The sequence below is a fragment of the Caretta caretta genome, chromosome 9 (genome assembly GCF_965140235.1).
Source record: "Caretta caretta isolate rCarCar2 chromosome 9, rCarCar1.hap1, whole genome shotgun sequence".
In the NCBI taxonomy this organism is placed as follows: Eukaryota; Metazoa; Chordata; order Testudines; family Cheloniidae; genus Caretta; species Caretta caretta.
In genome coordinates, this window is record NC_134214.1 from 18,351,758 (window position 1) to 18,366,667 (window position 14,910).

The 14,910-nt window shown below is 40.0% G+C and overlaps 1 protein-coding gene across 1 annotated transcript in view; it reads right to left on the bottom strand.

Moving 5' to 3' along the window:
• SERPINI1 (serpin family I member 1) overlaps positions 1-14,910 on the bottom strand; it is an 80,573-nt gene that overhangs the window by 64,524 nt on the left and 1,139 nt on the right. The gene's annotated exons all lie outside the window — the stretch shown is intronic.

Genomic DNA, 14,910 nt, shown 5'->3' on the forward strand with positions numbered 1-14,910 from the left:
GATAGCTGAGGAGGTCACAACCTATGGCGGAATGGCTGCAGACTAAGTAGACCTTAGTAGTTTAAACCCCATTGACAACAGTAAAAATCCAAAGAGGCCAATGTTACTAAGCCCTGGTCTACAGCGGAGGGGAGTGGGGGTTGTCGACCTCAACTGAAGTTGGCGTATCTTAGGTCGATTTACCTGGCTGTGAGGACGGCAGCGAGACAACCGCTGCCGCTCCCCCGTCGACCCCACTTCTGCCTCTCGCGAGCTGGAGTTGATGGGGAGTGCGGTCGGGAATCGATTTATCGCATCTAGACGAGACGCGATAAATCGAACCCCGATAGATCGATCACTACCTGCTGATCTGGTGGGTAGTGAAGACCTGCCCATAGTGTCATTTTTCCTGCCAGGTGAGGTAGCCATAACTACTAGGGAGATTATAACCTGATTTATGAAGCCCTTTCAAATGTTATGTGGTAAGCTATACTGCCTCACAGTTTATGCCCTTCAGAAAAGTATAACTGTCATATATATATCATTAAGTAATCATTTACTATATTAGAACAAAAAACATAAAAAGGTTAAATACAGTATGAGTTTAATTTTTTACACATTGAGTATTAGTGTTTTGTACCTGACTGATCATATCACTGCTTATTACCGTACTATGTTAATGCTATCCATTTTCCAAATACAATATTTATCATATGCAAATTAACTTTTGCCTTTTAATAAACTTATTCATGATTTCTAATTTTATTTCTAACCAAAGCAACATGCATCATCATCCATTATATGTACCAAAGGAGGAAGAGGTTAAATTAACTTGAAATACACAGTTTCAGAGTAGGATATGCATTTATTCCCTCCAACACCTATTTCCTTTATTCAAAGAAAAAGTTAGGAGAAGTTTACTTAAATAAAATTGCTCCCTTTCAGCTGTTTAACCTCAAGCAAATCTGGTTCACAGCTTACAGCCCAATGCTACCCAATGCATAAAGCATTCTAAAATAAATAAATGAATTATAAAATGCGCCAGCAAGAGAAATAAATTATTTCCCTGAACATTTTCATACCTTGCAAGAAGACACAATTACTGTAACTGGTCTTGTAAGTTAATGATTCACAGTGATGGATTATTCATGCATGCCAGCCAGCTGAACATTATACTTTGACCCTAGCGGGGGTGGGGTCGGGTGGGGGGGAGTGCAACAGGTCTTAATTATGCTTTGTGCAAGCTAAGAGACAGTCAAACTTCGATGATAAAGTGTTTCAACCTGGACAAATTTTTAAAAAAATAGGATTAGTAGCAATTTAAGAGTAAAAAGTCTTCATTGGTCTCCATAATTCCAAATAGGTGAAACAGCCTCTTACAACAAGAGCACATTGCCTCAAGTGATCTCCCTAAAACAGCCCTAAATTGTTGTTTTAGAAATACACATTTTGGTTGGGTGACTTGACTTCACACTTACTCTACTCAAGCATGGAAAATTGATTTAAATTCCATGTGAGCATGTCTGTCTTATGTTGTTTCCATAACTTCACAAAAAACTTAAATGATGGAACAATTTCTTGCTTCCAGAGCACATCAAGCTAATTTGCTTAGACTTTTCAATTCCACTCAACACCATGAATTTCTATATGAGCGAACCAACCAACCAACCAACATTTCAGTCTCTTGTGCTTATTTTCCAAGTAAAAATAAAAAGAACAGTTTATTTCCTTCTGGAGTTCTGACGTTCTCCTATAGCGTCTCCATTTCCCGCTACATTTACAGGTGCGAAAAGATACTTTTTGTATTATTTTGATCAGAACTGTGGAAAGCGTTGTTTGTACTGACACAAATCTAGGTTGTTCAGTAATAGCCACTTCATTTTGGGTACAACAATGTTATTTCAAGCCATTACACTCAAAGTTCCTAAACGTTTTACAAAACATTTGTTTAAAATTGGTGGTAAGAAAAACTAGTTTATTATAGTTTATGAGAGAACCTAATATGAATAGTGTTTCTAGTAGATTACCACTGGGAGGGGAGTGGGAAAAAAAAGTCACTGCATTTGATGAGTATTATGGCCATCTAATAAATTATGGTTTATGAGTTTTATCCTCACAACACCCTTATGAGGTAGGTAAGTAGGTGGGGAAACTCAGGCATAGAGTAGATTATATGACTTTCCCAAGGTCACAAAGGAAGTGTGTAGCTAAGCTAGGAACTGAACTCAAGTCTTCTGGTTCCCAGTTCAGGGCTCTAGCCTCTAGATTTTTCTTCTTTGTGCTACTAGTGGGCAATGCTGGAGCCTGAAATGATCCCTGAAACCAAGATGCCTATTTGCTTGCTTGCTTTTCCCCTGCCACACATAGGTACCAAACACTGAGGCCACTCTGTGGGCCCTCACTCCCTTTTGAAGTTATTATACTCATAACTACCCTAAAGTCTCCTGCTGCCTTTGTTTTCTTGAATAAGATACCAGCTACAGTTCAATTATTTTCTTATTAACTTTCACTAGATGCATCACCATATGTTTCCTAACACTGCAAATCTATGGGCTAGTTTTCTGTAAAGGGCAGATCTACGCTTGAAAAGCTGCAGTAGCAAAATGAAGATGCTAATATGACGATGGGAGAGCTTCCACTGGCAGCGCAGTTATTCCACCCCCGTGAGAGGCAGTAGCTATGTCGACAGGAGAAGGCCTCCCATTGATGTAGCACTGCCTACACCGGGGGTTATTTGGCAACCCTAAGTGGCACACTTATATTGATGTACGTTTATAGTGTAGACCTGGCCTAATTTACTGCAGAATACTTTGCTAGTAGATCCTCCAGGGTCTACTAATCCTTTCAGGGCCTATCTTCACAGGCTGATCAACAGTGGATAACATTACAATCAAGAGAAAAGCGTCTGCCATGTAATATGATCCCCCCCATCCCCGGCCCCGGCATGTGCAAACAGTCCCTTCGTGTCATCTAGGTCAGGAGAAAAACAACTAAAAGCAGAATTAAATGGTCAATTTTCATCATGGCAGAAGGTAAAAGTGGGGTGCCTCAAGGTTCTGTAGTTGGTCCAGTATTATACACACAAACATATATACTATATATAAAATGTAATTATTAAATGATGGAAAATGGGGAGGTAAGTAGACAAGAAGCAAAATCAGCAGATGACACAAAGCTATACAGGTTATTTGGGACCACAAAGGAGTCTAAGGAATTTCAGAAACACCTAAACATGCTAGATGAATGGACAGCAGGGTACTAAATGAAGTTCAATGTCGTTAAATGCAAAGTTCTGAACACTGGACGGAAAAATGTAAACTACTCATACACTTTACAAGATTCTAAATCAGGGATCAGCAACCTTTGGCATGAGGCCTGCCAGGGTAAGCCCCCTGGCGCCCAGCACAAGCCCCCTGGCGGCCAGCACATCCCTCAGCCTGTGCCACTTCCCGCAGCCCCCATTGGCCTGGAGCTGTGGAGTTGGCACTTGCCTGTGCTGCGAACAGGGGCAACATGCGGAGCCCTCCTGCCCACCCTTGCGCTGAGGAACCAGCTGGACTTTTAATGGTCCGGTCAGCTGTGCTGTGCTGGTGCTGACTGGAGCTGCCAGGAGCCCTTTTTGACCAGGTGTTCAGGTCGAAGACTGGATGCCTGGCAACCCTACAGCAGCACAAGTTCTAACACCTTCTCTTTGCTAAGGCAGAACTTGTATTTAGGTGAGCTGTTCTGTACTGAACAGAAGCTATCTGCACCTGTTCTACACTCAAACCTCAGCCTACTTCACAGGAAAAAAAATACTACACCTGATAGGTTTTACAATTCCTTTACCCCCGGTCACAGCCCCTTTGCCCCAGGATTCCATCTAACACACTAGACTTTCACATACCTATCACTAAAGCCAAAGACCACTCTCATATCCCATCTCAAGCCTCCAATCCCCATACCAAGAAGACTTCCCCGCTGCCCCCATGTCCCATTACTGAAAACCTACAGAACTCAGCGCTAAGAGGAGGCATACTGGATCCCTCAGGGTACACATGCATTTCTTTCCTTTGATCTCACACCTCCATGGAGCTCAAACCCTCCTTCTCCAAGGACCCTAGACCTGATATCACAATCTCAACTCTGCCAAGTAGCCCCAACTGATCTCTGCACCGTTCAGTACAGCTACACCTAACATAGCCGAAGTGCATGAAGATAATTACCATTGGTTATTGCCAGCTCCAGAAGGGTAGAGTTAAGGTTGCATTAGTATGTCCTTTGACTCTGAATTTCCTTGTTTTCTGAAGTTTGAGTTTCACTGAACTCACTTTCTGGAAGGGCACAAGACACCACCAGGCAACCTTAACTGCGTTAATGAAGTTTTCTGTCAGTGATTATTACACTATTCAGGGCTTTGAAAGCCAGTATAAGCTAATTACACAATTAGAGCTCTGTGAACAACTGATTGTTTTGTATTTTTGGTTTTTTTTGGGGGTGGGGGGCAGGCAGCCAAGGCCAGCAAACAAAAACAAAACAATCACTTTGGGTCAAACAAAAATATTTAATTCAACCCAAAATGAAGTGATTAGTTCTGAGCTTTAAAACAACCTTTTATTTTTATACATTTATATAAAAATTAAGTAAATTTTGAAACAGACATTTTGAATCACAATAGTTAAGTGGTTTGTTTTGACTTTTTGAAAAACAAACGTTTTGACTTTTAAAAAAAAGCACAACAATTTGTTGAGTTCAACATGAATTTGCAAAATATTTCGGTCAACCCAAATCTCCTTTTATTTTTGGCAAAAAGAGAAAGTTTTGTGCACAAAATTTCATCCAGCTCTAGCTACAATCTGCTTTTAAAGATTATCTCCCAGCAGTTTATTTTCCTTCACTATATTTCTATTTATTGTTTGAAAGATCTCCTTAGAAGCCTCTTACTCCCATTGATTTTTTCCTCCTTGTCCACTTGGCAAACTTTGATGTTTTCCCCACTCTTACCTTTTGAATGAATCAGAAAGTAAGACGACAATAAACTACTATATGTACAGTAAAGTGAACTGGGATTTTTCTACATCATCTATCACAGGAATTCTCAGGTGGATAGCAAAGAATATCTTGGTTTTATATGTAGCTGATCATTTTGGTAGACTACTATGAATCTCATTTAGAACAAAGTGATCTCATGTTGAAGATTTGCTATTATAGTAAGTTGATCAGCCTGCCTTGGGTTTTGATTGATTAATATTTATAAATAGTAGAAGGACTAAGAGAGGGTGCTTTTATCTGGAAGACTGAATATGTCTGCGGAAAAGAAAAAATATGAACTGCTTCAGTGATCTTAAATTGCTATGTGAAGTACACAACAATTAAATGCTCCAATAACTGCTTTAATGTGGACGGAGGGGGAAAAGCACTCTAGAAGAATAGATCTATTAAGCCAGTTAAAAATATATAAGTTGTAGTTAGATATATAAAAATACAACTAAAGTCTTCACTGGATAAACTGGGGTAGGAAGCATCACCATAAAATCTTCAGACATGGAAACGGATGTTGTTGGAAGATGCAATTTTTGCTGTTGTGCTGAGAAATGTGGCAGATGTGTAGACGCCTTTGGTAACTGTGAGACAGCAAGCAATTCATCCTGGGCATCTTCAGATAAATGTATCTAAATCACCCTTAGACTTAAATGCGGCCATGTTCAGTGAAGAAATAGTAAACAAAGAACTGGTGCAAAGATGAAGGGCCAAATTCTGCTTTTCTTACATGAAAGATTACCTCACTCCTTGCTTCCAATGGTACTTACTTATGGAACTGGGTTCTACACCACATGAGTACAAGTGCCAGGATTTGACTCTCCTGGGCAAACGTGGGGAGCAAGTTAATTACTGCTAAGGCAGCTTAAGTCATCTTGCATTGATGAATACAGAACAATAAAGGGAAATAAACTACAGGGAGATACAATTTTGATAAATGAAAAGTAATGCATATTGGAAAACAATCTCAACTATACAGATAAAATTGTTGTACCAATAAAATAAAAACCAGCAGGATCTTATTAAAGGGAAAAAGGCAAAATACCACATTTACTGTGAATACAGAAAGAATCATAGTAAGCAGTTAGTTATAGTTATAACATTCCATTCAATCTCATATTTATTCACACATTCATTCATACAAACATACACACACACACACACACAGGTTCTGCAAGGTTGTTATCATAGTTACCAGCCTTAGAGTTGCTCATGCCAAGCCACTGGCCAGGTGGCCTGGACATGAGGAGGGAGCAGGGCCTTGTCAGATGCTCATCTGATGCTCCTGGAAGTTGGTTTGCAGAATCAGACCCCAAAGTTCTCACTTTTTAGAGTCCATTTTTATAGGAATTTCTTCCTTTGCCAGTCTATGGGAATTGCTTCATCATGCTGTTGCTGAATCAATCAGCAGATGGCACATTCCTGACGGCTCCAAGATGTTATCTTGTTCTTTGGTTTTCCCATTCTTGAGGCTGTTGGGTGGATTCCAGTCTGCCCTCCGGGGGGTCCTCTGGTTATTTCCACTTGACGCCTTCTTCAGCCGATGGACACTGGATTCTTAGGCTGGCACCTCCCTGATCATTCAGTTATCCACACCAAGCATCCATCCACATACATCCTCTATCTCTATTTTAATCACAATTGTTAATACAACAAAAGGGCGGGGAGTCTCTGGGTGCTGTTTCTGTTGTTAGAGTATTGGTTTGAGTCTCTCTCTCTGTGAATTGCTTTGAGAATAGACTCTGTCTTAGAATGTACTAACACAATTAGCAGCTTGCAAGTTTCACATATAGAGGGAGAGAAACAGTACCAAAAACCAAGAGACCTCTTAATTAGTAAGACCCTGGAATTTAAACTCTGGGGAATCAAACTCATTTGTGATTTTAATACAGAACTTCTTTAATATGATCCAACAAAATGATGAGGTCTAAATTAGCTGTTACCACTCAAGAAAGATCTTGGAGTCATTGTGGATAGTTCTCTGAAAACTTCTATTCAATATGCAGTGGCAGTCAAAAAAGGGAACAGAATTAAGAAAGGGATAGATAATAAGACAGAAAATACCATTGTACACCCACATCTTGAATACTGCGTGCAGATGTGGTCGCCCCATCTCAAAAAAAAGAAAAAGATATATTGGAATTAGAAAAGGTTCAGAAAAGGGCAACAAATATGTTTAGGGGTATGGAACGGCTTCCGTATGAGGAGAGATTAATAAGACTGGGACTATTCAGCTTGGAAGAGAGACAACTAAGGGGAATATGATTGAGGTCTATAAAATCATGCCTGGTGTGGAGAAAGTAAATAAGGAAGTGTTATTTACTCCTTCTCTTAATACAAGAACCAGAGGTCACCAAATGAAGTTAATAGGCAGCAGGTGTAAAACAAACAAAAGGAAGTATTTCTTCACACAACGCAGAGTCAGTCTGTGGAACTCTTTGCCGGAGGATGTTGTGAAGGCCAAGACTGTAACAGGGTTCAAAAAAGAACTAGATAAGTTCATGGAGGATAGGTCCATCAATGGCTATTAACCAGGATGAGCAGGGATGGTGTCCATAGCCTCTGTTGGCCAGAAACCAGGAAGGGGCGACAGGGGATGGATCACTTGATGATTACCTGCTCTGTTCATTCCCTCTGGGGCACCTGGTATTGGCCACTGTCGGAAGACAGGATACTGGGCTAGATGGACCTTTGGTCTGTCCCAGTATAGCTGCTCTTAAATTGTTATGAAGTGGTGGTGCACAAGCCAATGCACCATGATGAATTCAGTCCCCTTTGTCAAGGTTGCTGAAGCAAAACAACTCTAAATCCATTTAATGGCAAGTCAATGGGAGTTTAAATGTTTTCCTGTCAAATACGGCAACACAAAAGTTGTGTACATGGATTAAATCCATGGAAGGAAAGGGGATAATGTGGAAGGGTTAAGGAAACTGAAGTCCCTCTCAAGCATTCTTGTCAAGATTAAACCCAGTGAGGGAGAATTCACACTTTTATATCTAAGGAACCCTACTTCACATACGGGACTGTATTGTGAGTATTTGCGGACCAGTCTGGTTAAGTGCCAAGATCTTCCTGGAAGGAACTGAGTGCCCTTTGTGTTTATCAAGTTCATGAAGAGTTGAGAGATGTCAGCAACTCACAGGGAATTCTTAGCACTTTATACTATTAGGCTCTTGTTCAGTGAAAGCATAACTATTACATTTAAATGAACAACTGCATGAGTAAAGTACAGCACCACAACAGACCTGTATTTCTCTCTCTCTCTCCCCAAGTTAGTTTTAGTTAGCATTTTAGTATTTGCATAAAAAACTAAAATATGGCTATATTGTTTACCTTTCTTCAAGCTTGAATTCTAATCAACATAGAATACCATTCCTTTGGAGAGAATTTGTCTTAAAAATGGAATATAGTAGGTCAGTAACCTTTTGACAAAAAAATATATATGTTGTATTTAATGCATTAACATTTCCCCCCCGCCCTTTGAAAGAGAATCTGTCTGACCGCTTTGCAATCTTGCAATGATCGATACAGATCAAGAGCATCAAAATGGAAATCTTAAATTCAGTTTGCAGCTATATTCATTTATTCATATAAATTTATGAAATAAATATCTATGGACATATGACATGACACTTGAAATTTTAATTACTTCACAAAGGTGGTCATCATACATACTTGCATAAGTCTGATAGTGAAGAATCATTCCAAGAGCAGCTATTTTAGAGCCCTGTGATGACAGGAATGGCCACTCTGTCAAGTACCATGACTGGGTATTGTTCAGCACTGAATGACAAGACAATTTTTGGCACAAGTGGCTCTACTTTGATTTTGTCTGTGATGAAATGAGTGACAGGATGTGGAGTATAATATAAGTGTGTGTGAGTGAGTGAGAGAGACACTTTCACTCCAATCCACCAAAAGCAGAATGACGCTTTTGCTTTTGAAGCACTGCAATGTAATGTAGCTTTACGGTTTTGAGCACCGCTGAATAAAATCATTGGAGGACAAGTTGTATGGGCTGTCTTCTTATCTGGATTTATAGCTGATATGATCTCTCCCTCCCCCCCCCAAAAAGTGTTATCTGAGTCAGACACCATAACATAAATTTCCTACAGGTATTGTAATTCAACCCACTTGCATTGGTGTATATGGTTAATGCTCGAGAGATTCTTTATGGACACCTCCATCCCAAAAAAATCTACATAACTGTCTCCACACCTTGTCTGTGATAACTGTAACGTGCATATGTGCATGCATGCACGTGCGCACACACACAGTATAGAAGGAGCTAAATAAACTCCTTAATGCAACTTGCTCTGTTATCTCTGCCATTTCATATGTGTCATTTCCTTTTCACTGGGCCTAAAACTTTGCAGTTTTTACTGCTGGCATTACTATAGGAGTCCAAGCAACAACAGTTGAACATAAATTTGTTTTGTTTGTTTTTTTAAATACCTAGGAAGTTACTTAAACAAACAAAAAGCTATGTTGAAAGAAATGTGTTAAGGTCGCCAAGTCAAGCACTCAAGAGTTAGGAAGTGCTAAAATTAAGTTCCCCTATGGTACCTTAATTCTGTCCTCTTGAGCGCATGCAGTACGATACCATCTTTAACTACACGATCACATACTACTTTTTCCACAGGACCCCTCGCTCATACAGTGCATAGGAGGCTCAGTGCAGTGTTCCAGGAAAGAGGTGGCTGTTTAGTATTGCTTTCACCATGTAAAGCAGAGGTGGGCAAACTACGGCCTGCTGGACCCTCCTGCCCAGCCCCTGAGCTCCTGGCCCAGGAGGCTATCAGCTGACCTCGCCGCCAGCGCAATGCTCTGGGCAGTGGGGCTGCAGAGCCGTGGCTGCTTATCCTGGTGCTCTGGGTGGTGCGGCTGTAGGACCGCCAGCCACCGGTGCTCCAGGCAGCGCGGTAAGGGGACAGGGAGCAGGTGCAGCTGGACAGAGGACAGGGGAGTTTGTAGTGGTGGTCAGGGGGTGGTGATGTGGATAGGGGTCAGGGCGGTCAGAGGGCAGGGAACAGGGGGGTTGAATGGGGGCAGCGGTTGGGGAGAAGTCAGGACGGGGGGGGGGGGTTGGACGGGCTGGCAGGGGGCAGTCGGGGGCCGTTCTAGGGACTGTGAGGGGACAGGGAGTGTGTGGGGGGGTTCTGTCAGGGAACAGGGAGGGGGGTTGGATGGGGGCCGGGCCAGGCCACGCCAGGCTGTTTGGGGAGGCTCAACCTCCCCTAACCAGCCCTCTGTACAATTTCAGAAATCCGATGTGGCCCTCAGGCCAAAAAGTTTGCCCGCCCCTGATGTAAAGTAATACAAGAATTCTCAGATATAACAACGTTTCATTAAAGTTTTTTTACATTTTCCGTTTTTCATATAAAGAAAAGTTAAAGAGTCACCACTGATCACTGCTGATGACAGGCATATACATATGCAACCAGATACACAAACAAAAATTATATTATTTACACATATATAAAATATGATAATTCATAGTGTATAAGTTCTGCTGAGTTTATTTGGATATGCAAAGTACCAGATACCAGTACAGGTGTGTGAATATTTAAGGCAAGATTTTAAAAAACAGGTGCCTAATGTCAGGCTCTAAGTCCATATTTAGGCATCTGTTTTTGGTAAGCTCTTAAGCACGGGCTCTGCACCTTGAGGAGAAACTGTACAAGGTCATGCAAAGTGCATTTCACCCATAAGTGTGCTGTTACAAAGTTAATGGAACAAAGTATGTCGCCTATGAAATACATGGATTATCAAATGCTCTTTTCTACAGCAAGTTTTTCAAATATGCCAGAGACATTTCTTTGCCGGTGAGGAGTAATTCCCTAGCAAATTTGAAATTTTAACTTGACACTTTATTCACGTGTGAACAAAATGTTTGAAAAGCTAAGGGTAACAGTTTCCACATCAGGATCAATCAGAAGTGGCTAAATAGAATATTGGCAAGCTACCTCCAGCCCCCAAAATAAAATTCAGCTTTGGCTAAAAATAAGCACAAGACATTTAGGTAATTTTCAATGAGCTATTAAGGGCCTGTAAACAAAGGCTTACTATAAGTGCCTTCTCAATAACAAAATCACTAGCACAATGCTATAATGAGTAGCCATAGGTTTAGTTGTACCTGAGATATGCAGTAAGACGGCCCAACCCTGAAGAGTGATGGTCTCCAACAGAAAGTGAAGAGGCTCAACACTTCAAAGGAGGCGCTATACAGCCACTTTCATGCAAGAGCTGACATCAAAGTCAGAATTCCTGCAGCTAAGAGGTTGCTCTATGAAAGTAATACTCTCACTATGTAGTATTTTGACTATAGTCATTGGACCAAGAAGGGACATGGGATCTACTGTGAGTAAATGGGGCTGGAAAATATACCACTTGTGCATTACCAGGTATTCCCCATATATGAAAAGTGAATGATTTACTCACATGTATTAAAATGGACCACAGGATGAAACAGGCTTAACCTCAAGAGATAAGGTTTACATAAAGGATGGATGGCCTACCTCTGCCAGATTTTCTGTGTCACCCGAGACAAGTCACTTACCTGCCCTGTGTAGTACTGCAGATAATATATACTTACCTACCTGCGTGTGAGGCACTCAAAAATTGCAAAGAATTTTGAAATACACCCCCAGATTATAATTCAGAACTAGCATACCCATAAAAGTATATAAATGGGAATGCACGACACATTTAGCCAAAATTTCTATGACTAAAACATCCGCTTTAACCACTGTTCCCGCAGGAGAGGAAAACATTCCCTCCTTCATTATCGCTCAACAATTACACAAACAAGCCTTTCCCTTACTGATACAAGTTAAAAATCTATATGAAATTGATCTGATTTCATCCTTGATAATAGTTTACATAAATGTATTTAAAAAACCTGTACATCTATCTTCTCTTTAAATTGATAATGCACACTCAAAGATATTTCCTTAGATGATCAAAGACTCAGTTATGAACATCAGTTTAGAATTAAGCTCAAAAGTACAAGGTAGGATACAAAACATACCATATCCCTTAAACCACTGTTTATATAAAAAAATTGAGGTTTCCTGTCCTTCTCCCACAGTTACATAAAACATTCCAAGACCGTGCTCTTGACATACTTAGCTACTTAGTTGTGATAAAGGGCAGATCTTAAATATCTAAACCTTAAATATCCAGATTAACCAGAAAAGATACTGTCAACATTAATAACTCTAGGTTTCAGAATAGCAGCCATGTTAGTCTGTATTCACAAAAAGAAAAAAGGAGTACTTGTGGCACCTTAGAGACTAACCAATTTATTTGAGCATAAGCTTTCGTGAGCTACAGCTTATGCTCAAATAAATTGGTTAGTCTCTAAGGTGCCACAAGTACTCCTTTTCTTTTTATGAATAACTCTATTTTCCTCTCCTTTGTCAGTGTACCTCCACTGACTTCAAGGGAAATATTTCTGATTTAATTCAGAGTGATAGGAGAATCAGTTTTTAAGTAATCCCCTCACTACCACCACCCTTATTTTACATGGAGATTTGTGACTTTACCCAAATCTTCACATAAATGTTTTTGGTAGGATTTTTTTAAAGCAATATTTTTACTGCATCTTGAGATTGTTTTGTAAGCCTGATTTTCTTCACATCATTTTCATTTTAGCTAATGTCATTAAGATTAAAAGAGTAAAAAAATTACCGTTTTAACATTAATGATACTTGCTGAACTCTCATTTGCAGTTTACTGAGCTTTTAAACTTTTCATCATGACTAAAATATCCTTCAGAGGTCGCTGGTAGGAATATTTTCTACATTGGCAAGGTGAGGTAAAGACACCATATTTTGTCTCCATATTTCCCCCACGGAGTAAGGTGAAGTGGGGGAGGGAAATCATACGTAGAACCCTGCGTGGATACAAAATTTGTATCCACATAGGATTCGCAATCCATGGATGTAAAACTGACTGATAGCTGCAGATTTGCGGGGCTCTTGATATAAAATTTGGATCTGTATCCATGCACAATCAGCAAAAATGTTCCGCAGAGATAAAGCGGATATTCACAGATTTGCAGGGCTTTAATCATATGGCTGTCACTCACTCACCTGAGGCCAATCTGAATGTAGCTTGTTCAACCATTTATCTATACTCCTCCCCCCCCATCCCCGCCCATGTTGGAAAGAAATAGTGGAAATAGCTGTGCCTTAGGCAAAACCACTTAGTGCTGTTACATGTCTGACTATCTATGACCTATACCAGGGTTCTCAAACTTCATTGCACTGTGACCCCTTTCTGACAACAGAAAGTACTACACAACCCCAGGAGGGGGGATGAAAGACTGAGCCCGCCTGAGCCCACCACCCCAGGTGGGGAGGCTCGGCCCATTGTTCTAGGCAGCGGGGGCTGTATCCTAAGCTCTGCTGCCCAGGGCTGAAGCTCTCTGGCTTTGGCCCCCATTAAAACAGGGTCACGACCCACTTTGGGGTCCCAACCCACAGTTTGAGAACCACTGGCCTATATTATAAAAGAGGCCTAAAGAGATCATAGGACTTGCTTTATAACAAGGCAATCATCTATAGTTGCTTTTCAAAAAGCTCCCAACTCCCCCTCATGCTCCACAAAACCACAACAGACAGCAGTTTTGAAAAAACCAGGAAGCGATAAGAGAATGGAAAACGTATTACTCTCTGACTATAGACTCTTGTTTTGGAAAGTCAATTCTGTGGTTAAATAATTTGAGGGAAGAGAACCAGATATTTAACAGAATATTCTGTTCTATGAATTTTTAAACAAAAGAGTGTGCATTACTACACAGCTTCATTTAAAAACATACTTAGTTTAATTTCCTTGTGCATGCGCTCATATGAGAGAGAGAGAGAGAGAGAGAGAGAGAGTCTCACACCCCCATCCACCCCTTGATTTATTTTATGGACTTTTCGAAAGCCAAAAAAAAAAAAACAAAACACCCCTGTCCCAAGCAGTAGTTTCATTTTCCATAGGATTTACAGATTATTATTATAAGCCTACAATTATTAAAACAAAAATATTTGGGATGCCAAACAAAGTTAAAAGCTATTAATGATATAAATATTTTTGTACACTACACAAATTCTAGATCTACCCCACCAATAGAGAGGGATGTGCATGAGTTGGTGTTCGATGGATTGCACAAAGATAGATTAAAAATAATAAAAAGCAGGGTAGAATGAGGGGAATATTGTTTGTTTGTTTGTTTTGAAATGAAGCATAACATTCAGATGTCATCTTGGGTATTCTGGCTTTCTTTATGCATTAAGCTATCGGGACCTAACAGGTGATGGATGGTTTCATGGTGTGTTGCTGTCCCAAATATTTGAGATCTCTGTTCCCACACTGCAAAGCTAGGAGCCTCAAATGTATGCATGGCTTTCCACAGACAGTCCCTTTTTGTTACCAGAAGTTATAACCAATGGTTGACAGATTTAACTGTCATTTACCTATTCAGTCAGTTGCTGGCACTCTTCCTACACATCTCCTGTTATATGAAGTGTTTACATCTTTATCACACTATACAGTATTCTTAAAAAAACCCTCTTTTTACATGAGCTAACAAATTTAAGAAACCTGATTTTTTTAAATTTTTAAAAACGCATTTATTTTTTTCATATGCTAATTAAAGTTCTAAAGCTTTTCTGTAACAGTTGCTCTTAGCAACTAACATATGTTACCATTGTTTAAACAGGGAAATGCAAGGACTTAAAACAGTGATACTATTTTGACCTTTACAGAACTGTTCATTTAAAGATTTCAAAGTGCTTTACATAATCATCATCATTATTTATTATTATAGTATCTTCATTTTTATTCATAATAAAAGGGGTTAGAAATAAAACTTAGTTTTTGCATTTTTTTTAAACCTTGGGATAATTATTGTATTAGAAG